Below are 14,911 nucleotides of genomic sequence, written 5' to 3'. Positions count from 1 at the left end.
ATATACTCGATTTCCACAAATAAGAACTTATTTTATGCATATTAAAATATGCCAACAAGGAAAAAGAAAGTCACAAGACGTTTCCCGGGATAAGGTTGTGACTGATCATCATTCCATGGGCTCCCCAATAATTTTATATGGATTCCATAAAGTTGATTATTTAGGAGCATCCATAAATCTTCGTGTGTAGATTTACATATTTGTTTGTGTTTGGGATCCTGCGTTCAAACAATTAGAGTCAGAGATTTCAGCCAACCAGCTATAATCCATGAGGCAAATATCAAATGTTCCTACCATTGGCAGAGGCATTTTCAGGCAAAATAAAGCAGACCTTTTATCTGACAATATTGTCAATCTTTTTAGGAAGAATGAGAATGCACAGGGGTCTCCAGAATTTCTGGACAAATGTGCTGCAAAGTGGAATTCTTCCAGGTAACAAAAATTATAAGACATTCTTGAAGATGGTTTCTTCTGGAGTGGTTTCAGTGACTCCAGTCCTCTTGGATTTATGTGTATGACAGCTATGTCTACAGAGTCTTCCTGTATAACTCACTAGTTGACGGGTAAAATTCAGTTCATAAGCCAACTTCTTGTGCAGGACCTCTCTGCTTTCAGGAATCCTGGTCCACAGAGAAAATACCCCAGCAAGAAGCACATGCTATCCGCATCAAACCAAGGCAGCAATAACTTTGAAGTCCTATATATGATGTTGTGTTCTTAACAACGCCGGTAATTTCATGGCAACTGAGATTCAGGATAATAGGAGTGCTCCATAAATGCACCAAGGAAATGGAAAAGCTTCACTATATGAATCGGGGCAACACCAAACATGCTCCAATATAGGAAAGTAATATCATAAACAACAATAGCCCTTTCAGGTCTCATCTACATTAGTCAATTAATGTTTGTTCAACATATTCAATCCCAAGTAGAGAAAATAAATGTGAATATAATTGTATTTATCATCCTTTTATATACAATATTTGCACTTAAGGATCTACATTAACATCAAGCAATGCTCTGTAAACAAGTGATCACACAATGCAAGTAAATGCAGCTATACAAAAACAGTGACGTGATCATTAAAAGAGAAGGTCACTGGTAGGGCTTATGTATATACATGATTCTTTACATTGATAAATAAATCAGTTTTCAAGACTAATTGTGTATTCTAATCAACTAACTTTTTAATTGAACTGTCTTTATGGACCTTCCATGAATGCATGATGTTGGAAAGTTTGATGTAAAAGGCTACATATTATGCAGCGCCACAAAGGAGACTGATATTATGGTAAAGTGCTCTCTCATTCGAGAAGATAACATCCAAGCAGCAGATAATGCACAAAAGTTCTATTTTGTCTCAGAGGTGATCCACATAATGAGAGGATATTGTACTGCAAGTGTCCAGTGAACCCCTGGAGCCTACAACAGCTAGTGAGCAAGTGCACTGTGCATGAGATGAAAGAGGAAGTGTAAATGCACATTCTGTTGTGACACAGATGAGAACAAATGAGGAGACAGTTTATGAAAGATCCAGGTATAAATAGACTTGCTATGGGTTTGTTAGGGCAAGGTGTAGCTTAAGCTTAGGCACATAATGGGGAAATCAAGGCCAGGTTCATTGTGTTATACATGAAAAAGATAATCTAAAACAGGCCAATGAGATATCAGACTGGAGCGATACATCAACAATATTGCTTATGTATGCCACTCTGGTGAACCTAGGAAGCTGCAGGAGCTGTATTGGTGTAACATCCCATCCACTTGAGTACTAAGGTATGGGACAGATTCTAAGCATGTGCAAAACTGAATAAATTTGCAGGAGTCTGCAAGGTCAGAGACAACAATAACGATTGTGTGTGTGAAGTGGTAGTCCACATAACGCAACTGGTACGATGCCGGAAGGAAACAAGCAATCCTGCCCAAACTACCAAGTGTAATCCATGCCCTATAGTTCACTACCATGATAAACCAGGTTGCCATGTTCAATGTATTGATTCTTGATCCATTCCAACAGCTCTAAGCCCAGGCCAGTGCTGAAAGGAATGAAGAAGTGCACATTGAGGGCATGGAAAGTGGCCATTGAAAGAATGATTCTGTAGTCCCATACGTCATGTAAATCTCCAGGTGAGCACCATTTTCAATCAGCTGCTCTATTGCAGAAGACCTTCAGTTGAACCATTTTGAATGTTCTGTCAACCAATTCCACCTTAACAACCTCATTAAAAAATATAGGCGGCTACTTCAAGATCCGGGGTACCTCAGGAGGAATGAAGTCCTCCAATGATCTGACCCCATCATTACGCAAATGGCCTTGCAGCACAGAAGGGAGTCATTATTTTTCAAAACTGTGAGTAAAACAGATAACAAAGCAGGAGTGAGTCAGAGTATTGAGGCAGGCAAAGTGCCCACCCAATGGGTGTTTCTAAATGTGGACATGTGAAAGATCAAATAATTGGCCAAATAAGGATCTCAGTTGGCAAGCACCTGCCCAATAATACCATTACCTGTAATGAGAGACTGATCACTGCCATGACTGAAGACATTCCACCCAACATTGAAGAAGAATAGTGGTTCCACAAGTTAGGCTTCAATGCAGGATAGCAAAAGCTGAACCTTTAGCCCAACTCAAGGTACATAATTAATTCTTTACACACTGGGCCTCAGGAGGACTGCAGAGTCGACGTGGAGGAAGTAATCAAACCACCTAGAAGTGCTGACAGTGTTCCCAGATATCTTGAATGCCAGTGATTTCAACTTGAATTATGCCCACACTTGGCATGAATCTCACCATTATCAACAAAAGCAACCCTCCTCTAACCAAAGAAAGAAGGCACCTTGCTATAATAGGAAAGTATTCATTCTTGAAGAACCCTTATCCGTTCTTCTCGTATGTTTTCTTAGTGCAATGAGTGATGATGGAAACCAGCAAAGTTGCAAGTATTGAAAGTGCCACTCCACTCTGCACTATATACCAACGGTTTGGTTTTACGGGATGGATCACTACTGGAGCTTGCCTCTCAGTCTTGCCATTACCATTAAGCCAATCAAAAGTCTCCTAAAGCAAGGCAAATAATGAAGATGAACACCAATCAAGCAGATGCATTTCAGAAGACTGAGGTTGCAACAGAGGAAAATGACTATGCGGTACTTTGATCTCCATTGGTGCAGCCTTCTACATATTGTGGATTCTCAAAAAGAATAGCAAGGATTACTATATCCTATAGCTATGGTTTTCCCAGAGTGAAAAGAAAGACATTGCCATCCACTGGGTCTGCTAACACTTCCACCTGAACAAGAATGGATTGTTGCTGGCAAAGATCATCAATTAAAAGCCACTGTTACCTCTCTACCAAGAGTTACTTCCAATGTGTCTCTCATTAGTGGAGGAGTAATTACTGCAACTTCAAAGTTCAAGATGGTAATAGGACACCAAGTTGGAACAAAACGACACACCAATTACTTGCTTTGACACCTAAATCCTGTTCATCCGAATGAACAGCAAGAGGCACAATCAACCAAGAAGCACGTATAGCTGGCCACACACACGTACTGGTGGCTTCAGCCTTGATAAAGTGCAAAAAGAGAGTGGACTAGATTGGTATTCTCCAAGTGATCACATAAGCATTGGATAACAATGATTAACAAACAACCGCAGAGAGTAAACAACATTGGACCTCCTATAAATCCAAAATCATGGATATAACAACATTCACCAGAATGTCTCTGTAATGCCAAAGGGATGTTTCTGGAGGAAGTAATATTATCCTGTTGTCAGCACCCTGACTCAAGACAATAAGCTTATCACACAATGAAAAAGTTTTATGATATGGACCATAGCACAAATTCATGAATGATTGTGAATTCCAGAGGTGAATGCTCTAGTGAAAGAAGTGGTACAGAACTGCCTTGTGTGTCAAGCCTAACTAACCAGAGAAGCCAAATCCATTGAAACCAAGTCATGAAGTGACACAATGTAGGGGTAACGTCAGGATGGATTTCTGCTCATCCTTTGATATGAGGGAACTTCAAGTGGTTGTAGAATAGTGCTTCAGGTATCTAAAACTAGAATTTCTGGACACCATTATGGTTGCTGCCGTCATTCCTAAATTTGAAAAACTCCTGCTGACTCATGGACTGCCAACTGAACTTATGACCAACAATGGACCAGAACCTAATGAAAAATCTGAAAATGTCATGCACACGCTAAAGGTGGTAACTTGTATAGCCAACAAACAGTAAAAAGGCACTGAAATGATGGGCTACTAATTCCTGCAAGAATGCCAGTTCCTGTGAGAGTGTTATGGTGGTACAGACCTTAGTACCAAGTAAACAGTCATGGACTGGCCCTAATCCTGAGTACAGAGAAAATTGAAGTGCATCAAAGGTATACCCAGATGGTTAAAAGTGTACTTCTGCTTTCCCCACTTCTTCTTGAACTAGTCCCTGTGTGGGTAATAGTGTGGGCAAACATAACATATCTGTTTATCGACCATTCACTTGTTTTTTAATGTTTTCATTCAGCTATAGGTAATCACAAATCCTTTTTAAAAAAAAATCCTTTTATTAACAAAGCTCGAGAGACTACATCATTCAGAACACTATCATAAGTACATCAGTTGTCTTATACAGAGAATCAATGATGTCTAATTCATGGACAGAGCAGGCCCGCCTATTGCCCCCCAGCTTGCCTCTATTCCACTGTCCCCAGCCCTCTATACCTTCTCCATGGCATCCAAACCCTCTCCCATTTCTTTGTGCACTCTCTAATTTTGTACACAGTCTCCTCGGCCCTCTGGCACCAATCGAGATCTTGCTTCCACTCCTCCACCTGACAGGGTGCCCCCCAGCTTTGCCACCCCTGCTGATAGGGCCAGCCATATACCCACGTATCTGGACCAATCTGCATCACCAGTAATAACAGCCATTTTGGCTCTAGTTGAACAGGCTCTCCCACCACCTCTGACATTATGCCTGTGACCCTCTGCCAGAATGTGGACAGCCTGGAACACTCCCATAATATGTGTATGAAGGTCCCTTCCTCCCCGCATCCCCGGACACACAGCGCAGAGGGAACCCGACCCCACAAATATAGATGAGTACGAGGATAGTATGTGCGGTGAAGGATCTTGAGCTGTATCAATCGAAATCTAACATGCATAGCCACTTCTCTCGGACCCTGAAGCGCCTCCTGCCAATCCTCATCATCCATATCCCCCAGGTCTTTGACCCAAGCCTCCTTAAGACTAACCAACATATCCGGGAGGTTGTTGAGCAGTTTGCAGTAGATCGCTGAGGTGAGTTTCCCTTGAATGGGGTCAATCAGTAGCCAGTCCTCCAGCAGGAAATAGTCAGGAATGGAGACCCCTTGCTGGATATGTGAGCGCAGAGCATGCAAAAGCCACAGATGGGGGTAACGCTGCAAATCATGCATATCGTACTCTTTTTGCAAGTATTCAAGCGTACGGGGCAAGTACCGCCTCCACACGTCTCCCAAGTACTCAATTCCTATCTGTTGCCACCCTTTAAAACCTGACAGCCCAGCCAATTCCTGTAGAGGCTCCCCTACAAATGCTTTTTTTAACAGTTATTTATAGTGTGCAGTTTCCAAAACTGTGCTTTAAGCTATAAATAGGTTAATTGCATGTACCACTGACCGCTAAGAAAAATTCACAAAGACTAATTATCAAGCCTGGGCATAATTGAAATTAGGGGCTTCTACCATGTCTACATGGGTGGTGCAAAGTATGCTGTGTAGCGTCATTGGTGATGCTTTGTAGTAAAATAAAAAACTATTTGAAAACCATGTAATTTCCTGCACGTTACACAATGTTCATTATCCCCAGATGCCAAGGAAGTCCTACTCAGGGCTCATTTAAAGCTTGAGGACGCCGAATACAGTCTCCAAAATGACCCGCTCTGTCACTCGGTGTGTGGTGGGCTTGGGTTCATGACAGCAGGGATATGTTTTCGATGCAACATTTTGGAAAGTGCCTGTGATGGGGACCCGCAGTCCTGGGGATGCCTCCCCTGCTTGCCCAGTTTTAAAAGCTCTGACTGGGCCTCAGGTCAGAGCTCGGCAGGACCGGGGAATGGTGGAAGGCCCTGTCCCTGTGCTCTGTTCCATGACCCACCATGCCACTTGGAACATGAGAAGGGGACCCACAGGCCAGACGAGGCCCGGGGGGGTCGAAAGCTTCCATTCTCTAGCCTGCCATGTCGCAAAGTGCTTGGGGCGGAGTCCCGCAGGCACTGGGAGGTCGTGCCTGCTTGTCTGCGTTCAGAAGCTCCAACCAGGCCCCAAGTCAGAGCCATGGCAGGTCAGCTGCCTGGGATCACCCTGCCTTGTGCTCCCTTTTCCAGCCAGCTGTTTTGGAAAGTGCCCGGGGTGGGGTCCTGCAGGCATCCAGAGGTCTTAACGCTTGTCTGGGTTCAGAAGCACTGTGCCCTGGGGCAGAGTTGGCCCTGACCCTGGCACTGGCCCTGGGCTCTCCTGTCTTGCCCACCATGTTGCAAAATGCCCAGTACGGGGTCCAGCAGACCTGGGGAGGTTTGCATTGCGTATCTAAGGTCAGAAGCTCTGATCGGGCCCAATTACAGAGCCCTGGTGGGCCCAACGGTGGAAGCTCTCACCTCTCACCTCTGGGATCCCTTCTCTAGTGCACTTTGTCACAAAGGGCCCAAGACAGGAACTGGGAAGTCTCTCCTGCTTGTCTGGGTTCAGAAGCTCTGACAAGCCCGCCAGGTTACAACACCCAGCCATGGGCTCCCTTCTCCGATCCCTGTTTTTCAAAGTGTGCGGACAGGGTTCACAGGCCCGGAGAGGTTTCCCATGCTTGCCCAGGGATCAGATGTTCTGACCAGGCCCTGCATCAGATTCCCTGCATCCGAGCCCCATGAGGCCCCTCAATAACCGCTTGTCTAATAAACAGCTGGGGCTCTGAAAACCCAGGTCCTCTCCATGGGCAAGTGGAATCCTTTTTCAGAAGTCACAACCTGATCTGATGGCCTTCCTTCAAGTCCACACATCTGGTCACTTCGAGCCTGTGCATCTGGTCGTTATGAGTACCAGACATCTGGTCACATGCCATGCATTTCTATGGTGTGGTGTGATAGTCTGGCTAAACTGGAAGTCCCAATGAGGGCTCATTTGACACTTCAAGCACAGGCAGAACTCAGGAGGTAGGGTGCTTTTTCTCCAAATGTCCCCCCTCTGTCACTCGATGTGCACAGATTACAAGAAAGAGGAGTAACCTTGCTCCAGATTAGTAGGAATAGGGTACCTGGAACCCCTTTATTGTTCAGTCATTTTCATCCGGGTGCCACCAGGGCCTGGGTGGGGCTGCGGGGGTATGAGTCTTCAGCTCCCTTCAAGCCCTGCTAATGAGCATTTCCCCTGGGTCTTGGTGCCTGGAGATACGAAGCCTACATTCAAATGCAGGGTGGTCTAGTCAGGGATGATTTACTCAGCACTGTACTGGGATCTCAAAAGCCAAGCTGATCTAGCAGTCCCGATGAGGGCTCATTAAACTCTCCAAGCCCGAATGTGTTCACGCTGATAGCCCCCTTTCACTCCATGTGTATGTATTACAAATAAACGCTGGTACCCTTCCTCTAGATTATTAGGGACAAGGTATGAGGGACCCCATTGCCATCTGGTCTTTCTCTCTAGATGCCACAAGGCCGATGGCTGGCCTGCTCTGAGGTTGTAAACAAACAAAGTACAGTGTTCCTCAGATTAATGAAAAGTGACAATGGATATGGAGAGGCAGGGGGATAGGGGGTTCCCCTTGGTGGAACTAGAGCTCTCACTCACCCAGCAAGCTAGGTGTCATGCTTCATCATATGAGCTTGCCCCTCGTCAGGGCGGCGCTGCAATCCCTGACGGGCTCCCGAACCGGGGCTCTTTGGCGGGGATCTTTTGTTCCTGCCGGTTGGTGCAGTGGGGGTGAGGGGCATAGTAGTGTAGATGTAAGTGGAAGTGAATTTAAAACAGGTCAGCCTGTCCTATCCATTATTTTATTCAAAAGGTAGACTGCCTGATTAAAAGGGGAGTAGAGAGTGGCAAGGTACTACCTATAAGGTGTCTAGTAATGTAGCTCTACTCTCGAGATCAACATGTTTCATGCCTCTGTGGTCAGGGGGATCCGGGCACTTCTTCAGGATCAACCAAGAACAATCTATCTACACTGTGTGGTGAGAAGTGCTTTGCTTACATGTTCTGTCCTCTGCAGGTACTGATACAAGCCTTCATTAGATAGTGAAAAAGCATTGTTTAGTTGTAGCGCTAGTAAGATACGGGAGGTGCCTTTTGGCAAGAAGATAGATAACGAAGTTGGAAACGAGTTCTCATGGAGGACAGAGGATGCTTAAGGCCGATTGAATGTACCCAATGGAAGGTGTGAGAGAAGAGCTTAATGTTGGCATATTTCTACCAAAGAAAATGGAAATGTACTGGAGATGATGACTCTGGTCATCTTGAGCACTTTGTGTGTTAATAGGTGTTGTTTTGTTAGCTAAAGAGCAGAGACCCTTGTGATTTCATGAGGCGCAGACCTTTTTTGCTTTTCCTCTCACTGTGTGGCTTCATATTATACATTTTATGAATTTGAAGTACTTCATGCAAGACTCCATAAAGTTGACACTTGTTCCTTGCTTACCCTTGAAAAATCAGGATTTTCCTATTTTAGGAAAGAGAAGGACTTTAGATTTCTTCATATCTAGTAATGACTAGGCAGGAGGATTGAACCTTGCAGTTTAATTTTCAGATCCTCTTCCTCATATTTTGTATAGCAACCACTGAGTTTTTTGGTGAGGTTCTCATTGTTTAGGCTGAATTTCATTAAGAGTTTCGGATTTATTCTTGTGATATTATACTTTTATAATAATATGCTTCTGACTCCCATCTATATTATTCTAACTCTGAGTTTGTAATAAAACTCTTTAACTTCATCTAGTAGTCCTGGCTTTATTGCATGACTACATTTGTTCATGTGGTATGATAATTGGAAGGGATGCTAGCTCCCACTTACTTCGAAAACAACTAATTAATAAAAGGTCCACACACCGAAGACAAGAAAATTAACAGGTTCTGAGCTTTCACAGAGGTCTAGCCATCACTGTACTTTGATTGTTTAGTCACACTTGGTTCATTCAGGCATAAACAGCTTGGCCAGCCATGCCTGTTGTTTCAAGCAAAGAGCTCCCACACCGTATGAGCTGTCCGACTCCAAAATTTGCCTTTTGTGAAGGTAATTCAGTAGAGCAAGGGCCAAGCAAACTGGCGGCTTGTAAAGTGGATGTGGTTGGATAGCACTCGTCCTGGATGCTGCCTGTTGGTTCGGGTCTTACGTTCCTCTCTGTTGCCCGTCTCCACCCAATACATTTCCGCAGCAGCTCAGAACGACTGTTCTGTGAGGTGACTCTTGCTACAAAGCCGGGACACAGCATTCATGTGTTTTTCTCAGGCTGCTCCTTGGCCTGCCTCTCCGTTCTGATGTTATAGAGCATGCTGGGGCTGCCAATGCCTGTGGAACTGCCCTATCCTCCAAGTCCCTTGCAGGCAATTGGGGATTCCCAAAAATGGCTCGGGAGGTGTGTTAAGGTGGGTCCACGATGGGTACACTGGTCTTCCTTCCATCCAGCAGTTGCGACTATTGTGGTCAATCTTGCCAGTAGCATAAGCTTGTGTCAAAGATTCAGCCAAGCATGCATAGGCACACAGAGAGGTACAGTGAAACTATGAATGGCTCATTAAATCAGCAATGGTTCCTTTGATTGCATCATCTTTTACTTGGATAATTGTGGTAATTCTAGGGTTAATAAGTGCAGTGGGGTGCCAACTAAGTGCAGATGAGCGCCACCCTCCCAGGATGCGCATTTATCAGACCAAGACCAATCTGGGCTCGCCTGGCTGCTTTGTTGACTATATATAACCACAGGCTGATCGCACATACCTGGGATGGTGATGATGCATAGGGATACCTGCGCTATCAACTTTTGATGGTACTCTCTGTGTCTACCATGGTGACCATGGGTAACGGGGAATAAGGGTTTGATTCCAGATAGAGCACCTGAGAAACGGCTACTACATCCAAAGAAGGCAGAAGACATGCAAATTACCCACTCACGAGGCAAGGAGGTAATGATAAAAAATAAAAATACAGGACTTTCTTGATGCCATGTAATGGGAATTCATTAATCCTTAATGTAGGGCAAGTCTGGTGCCAGAAGCCATAGCATATATTAAAGATGCTTTAGTTAAAAAGGTGGATCTTAGGATCAAGCTGAGGGTCCACTGCAAGGTGAGCTACTACCTGTCCCAGCTGCTTTCTCTCGGTGCCCTCTTGATGCTTTTGACTGAGTACCCTGAGGGTCTGAAGTGTTTTTGAAAAAGTTAAAGTGCTCAAAGCAGGCTGGCCACCTGAATACTTAGCTAAGAACAATGGAATAGGACTTGGGTTCCATGTTGTTGTTTTCAGAACTGGGGCCATGATTAAGAGGCACTGCCAGGGGTATTTATATTATGTGGCTCGAGGTGAAAATCTTGGACTTGTGCAAGACGAACCAAACCAAAAGTATTTTCTTGAAATGTCTTCATTAATTAAAGACAGTCCGATACCATCGTAGTTCCAGCCATTAACAATGCCGACCAGTGTTTCATGCCCCTCAAAGTGAGTCTGAACTGCTTTGAGGGGTGGGAGGAGAGGCTACCACAGGCCGCTCAAGCTTCTACTTGTGTACCAGATGTGAGTGAGCCGCTTGACAGCGTTGCGTCTTTTTCTCTCAGCGCCTCCCACCAGGGCAAGGGGGATCCCAGCCCACCTAAGCTGGGGACTCTTGTTGTGCAGGAGTCAAGCACTGGCACCAATCAGCCCTGGTAGGAGGTGAATACATGATGTGCAGTTGGGGCAACACTCTCTTTTTGCCAGGTACCTGGTGGACAGTTCCCTCGTGGCCAGCTGACATTTGAAGACTTGTGTGGACCTGTTCTGGAAAGATGGTGGTGGAGCTTCTTTCCTATGCTGCTGCAGGAGCCTCTTCCTTGCTGTGACGGCAGAGTGGGGCTCATGGAACGAGTACCTGGAAACACTTTTTTAAATTGTGGAGGCCAACATCCAGAGTAGAAGCATGAGATGGTGCTGGGCTGTCTCACTGTGCAGGTAGTAGATGGCTGGTGCTCACTTCCTACCGCCTTTCTTGCACCTACAGGTAGGTGAGCACTGCAAATGCTGTCTGTGACTCATGGTGGTGGATCACTCAGCTCACACATCGATTAAGAACACAGCTAGCTGGGAGAATTAGTTTGAATTTCAAGACACGTTGATCATCGACACATCAAATGCGGCCTTGAATTTACCCAGGGCTATGCCTGTTTGAGGGTAGCTTAAATGTCAATCCCCTTTGGGCTTTCCTAGGCCACGGTTGGGGCTGTCACCGGGCACTCTGCTCCCTTCATCCTTCCAAGGTCAGATCCATGATTCCCCATCGCAGGGCCCTACTCAGTCCCATGGCAGAAGTATGCCACTGGTGCACCTGGCCTTCCCTGCCTTGATGGGTGCCCATTCTGCCCTGGGGCTTGAGAATCCCAGGGTTCCTGGAAGTGTGCTGCCCGTAGCTGTCTACTGTGGCCCATGGCTGCCCGTGTGCACTGCCTTGGGAGCCCACTTTTGCAGGTAAGGCTGGGAAGGTCCCCTGCCTGCCTATGGGTGCTGGTTTTCATGCTGGTATCTGCAGGCTTTGGTCTTCGATCTGGGAAATGGTTTGCTGCTGTGACTACCCTGTGCACTCACTGTGCGAAAGAGAGTCTCTCCCTTCTGGTACTCATGGAAGTGGTCTGGCTCCCCCACGCTACGACATCCAGCTACAGCCTCAGATCAGACATAGTGACCAGCTGCATTTACGCAAATTACTAAGAGGAGCAAAAGGAACTAACCAGGATTCCCCAGTAATGGAGAGTGAAGAGGAAAGAGCTCAGCACTGAATCTTCACCCGGAGGAGGGGCAGAAAATGTGGCGTACAGAAGATCGATTCCTCAGCGTAACTGAAGGGGCCCAAGGCACGGCTCATTCCTTGTATGGTGTTAGGCATTTAGCAGCCTCCGGCACGATAGTAGCAGGTCTTCTTGGAGTCAGGTTGCTTGGGAATGCAGCCCAAAGAGGCTAAATAGGGACACAACACAAGACCAATAACCAAAAAGTACTGTAAGAGAATCTCCTACATGGGAATGTCACCTGGACACACTCAGCCCCCCACAGAGCGTATTTCCTCTGTAGCGCTGCAGTGCTCTGGGCTCCGGGTCACAGGGGAGGCTCTTGGGTGGCAGGTAGCTCCCCGCCCCAGTGGAAAGTGTTAAAACCCCCTTGGCAGCAGCTTCTTCTTGTCTGCAGGGCCTAGGAACATTAACTGTCTCTGTGGTTTTCCCTGGCAACTGCAATGGCCCCTCTCGGGGTGTTCTGTGGTACGGAAGGGGTACGGGACTTCCAGCACTGTCGACTTGGATTGTGCTCATGTGCTCTGGCTGCATCTTGCAGCCAGGCGGAGATGCCCATGCTGGGTGCTAGGAGTCTATAGTGATGTTGGTTACCCACCTGGCCATCTTGAAACAAGAACCAAGGAGTCTAAAATGTTTGTGAGTTGGAAGGCCGATCGAAACCCTGTGGTTCAATGAATGTGAGGGCTGGCACATGCTGGTGGAGGTGGGATTCCATTGCACGTGGTGGGTGCACCATCATCCTGTCTCCCCCACTCTATCAGGGAGGTGGAGCATGAACTTGTGTGACAGTACATGAAAGATGGTAAACTGTGTCTGGGCAGGCTGAAGCCAGAAGTGGGGAACCATTGAAGTCCTGAGATGCAAATTGATTGTCATGCCTGGGTATAGGGGCGAAAGGCTAATCAAACCTTATAGTAGCAGGTTGCCTACAAAGTTTCCATCAGTGTAGATCATGCTCAGAAACCACAGTTTTATCTGGCAAAGTGAATGATTAGAGGTCTTGAGGCTTAAACGATGTCAAACTATTCTCAAACTTTAAACGTGTAAGAAGCCCGGTATGGAGCCAGGCATCGAAATTCGGACACCTAGTGGGCCACTTTGGTTAGCAGAACTAGTGTTGTTGGATGAACCAAACGCTGGGTTAAGGTGCTGGATTCCAACACTCATCAGACCCCAGAAAAGGTCTTGGTTGATTAGGATAACAGAATGGTGACAATGGAAGTCAGAATCCACAAAGGAGTGTGTTGAATTAACTGGCCCTAAAAATGGATGCCGCTAGAGCATTAGGCCCATATTGCCGATGCTGAGAGCCAGGGGGCTAAGCTGCGATGAGTAGGTGGGTCTCTGCAGTGCATATAGATGCCCAGGGTGAGGTCCCGGGTGGAGCTGCCACAGGTGCAGATCTTGGTGGTAGTAGCAAATATTCAAATGAGAACTTTGAAGGTCGAAGTGCAGAAGGGTTCCATCGCAACAGTAGTTGAACATGGGCAGTTTGTCCTAAGAGATGGGCGAGTGCCATTCAGAAGAGATGGGTGATGGCATCTTTGCCCTTTGCTGATCAAAAGGATGTCAGGTTCAGATCCCCAAACCTGGAGTGGGGGAGATAAGCAGTGTCCAGTGGCTTAACACAAATAATCCTGGAGAAGCCAGCCGAAGCCTGGGAAGAGTTCTCTTTTCTTTGTAAAGGACAGGCTTCACCCCAAGAGAGTAGTCCAAGCCTGGGAAAGCATTGCGGCTCTGTCAGTGTCTGGTGAACTCTCACTGGCCCTTGAAATTCTGAGAGAAATAATGTATATCTTGTGCAGGACAGTACCCATATCTGCACTAGGCTTCCAAGATGGCATGTTGGAACAATGTAGGAATGGGAAGTCAGCAAGTCAGATCCATAACAGCAAGCAGGACAGCTCCCATAATCTCCCTGTAGAGGCGGCTGAAGCCATAACTTTGGCTTGGGAGTATCCAGGACAGGGTGGTGTCATACCAGGAAAGCGTTTTTTGCTCATGTGGGGTAAACAGTGGTTGTAATCCCGCATGAGAGGCAGGCAAAGCCATGTATTTCACCTGGGAGGCACGGTCCCCACAGGCCTTAGCTCCAGGTGCCAGGTAGGGCTACCTTTCCTATCTGGGTCAGGGTGGCGTCGGACTGGGAGGAGTCTGGGGCTCCTGCAGGCTCAGCAGCTCCTGTAATCTCCCCACAGGAGGTCCGGTCCTTGCAAGCTGGTGGATCCAGCCAGCAGGTAGAGGCTACTACCCAGGGCAGGGTGGCTCCCCACCCACAAGTGTTTGCCAGGTTTCAAGATGTTCTCCAGTTAGCTTGTCAACTTTGTGTTGGTAAAAATGTCACCAGTGATGTTTCATTCTTAAGGCCAAGCCAGCCAATGTATGAGTATGGGTGTGCCCGGTCAATGAATCACGTCACCAGCCCAGCTGTCTTAATTTAAATTATACCCATGCCTTCTAATTATGAGGAAATGGAAGGACGAAGGGTGAGTAGAGATTCTTGGGGTATACTATATCACCCATGGCATAAAGCACTTTAAACTTTTGTATTTTCTCTTTTTTCCATTCAGCACTGTTGTTTTATGAGTGTCTTTACATGTTTACTATTCAGAAGAGGCAATACATTGAACTCGTAAAATTCACTTGGCTAGAGAAGAGCTGATCTTCATGCAAATTGCTTGCTTCATATTTGAGAGGTTTTAATAAAAGTAATGTGCTCAAATATTGCTTAGAGGAGTGTGGATTTTCACTTCATCTCTTTCTTGGCAGACCTATTAACATTGGGATTTTGGACATGTTACGGACATGTTAATATGTAATTTAGGAAATTACTATGTAGCTTGCAGAAATACAAGCTTTTAACTATGTTGGTTGGCAATGGCTGAAAATTGTATTTATTTTCTCCCCTTGCAAAAT

At 46.1% G+C, this 14,911-nt stretch overlaps 1 protein-coding gene and 2 pseudogenes across 1 annotated transcript in view; 2 read left to right on the top strand and 1 right to left on the bottom strand.

Annotated features, from left to right (window-relative positions):
* Positions 1-14,911, bottom strand: part of HTR2C (5-hydroxytryptamine receptor 2C) — a 3,718,710-nt gene that overhangs the window by 741,920 nt on the left and 2,961,879 nt on the right. The gene's annotated exons all lie outside the window — the stretch shown is intronic.
* On the top strand, positions 11,240-11,385 carry LOC146829222 (5.8S ribosomal RNA; annotated as a pseudogene).
* Positions 11,890-13,847, top strand: LOC146829221 (28S ribosomal RNA; annotated as a pseudogene).

The sequence above is a fragment of the Triturus cristatus genome, chromosome 5_2, assembly GCF_964204655.1.
Source record: "Triturus cristatus chromosome 5_2, aTriCri1.1, whole genome shotgun sequence".
In the NCBI taxonomy this organism is placed as follows: Eukaryota; Metazoa; Chordata; class Amphibia; order Caudata; family Salamandridae; genus Triturus; species Triturus cristatus.
Note: the sequence above shows the minus strand (reverse complement) of the source record. Positions and strands in the feature narration are given on the sequence as shown.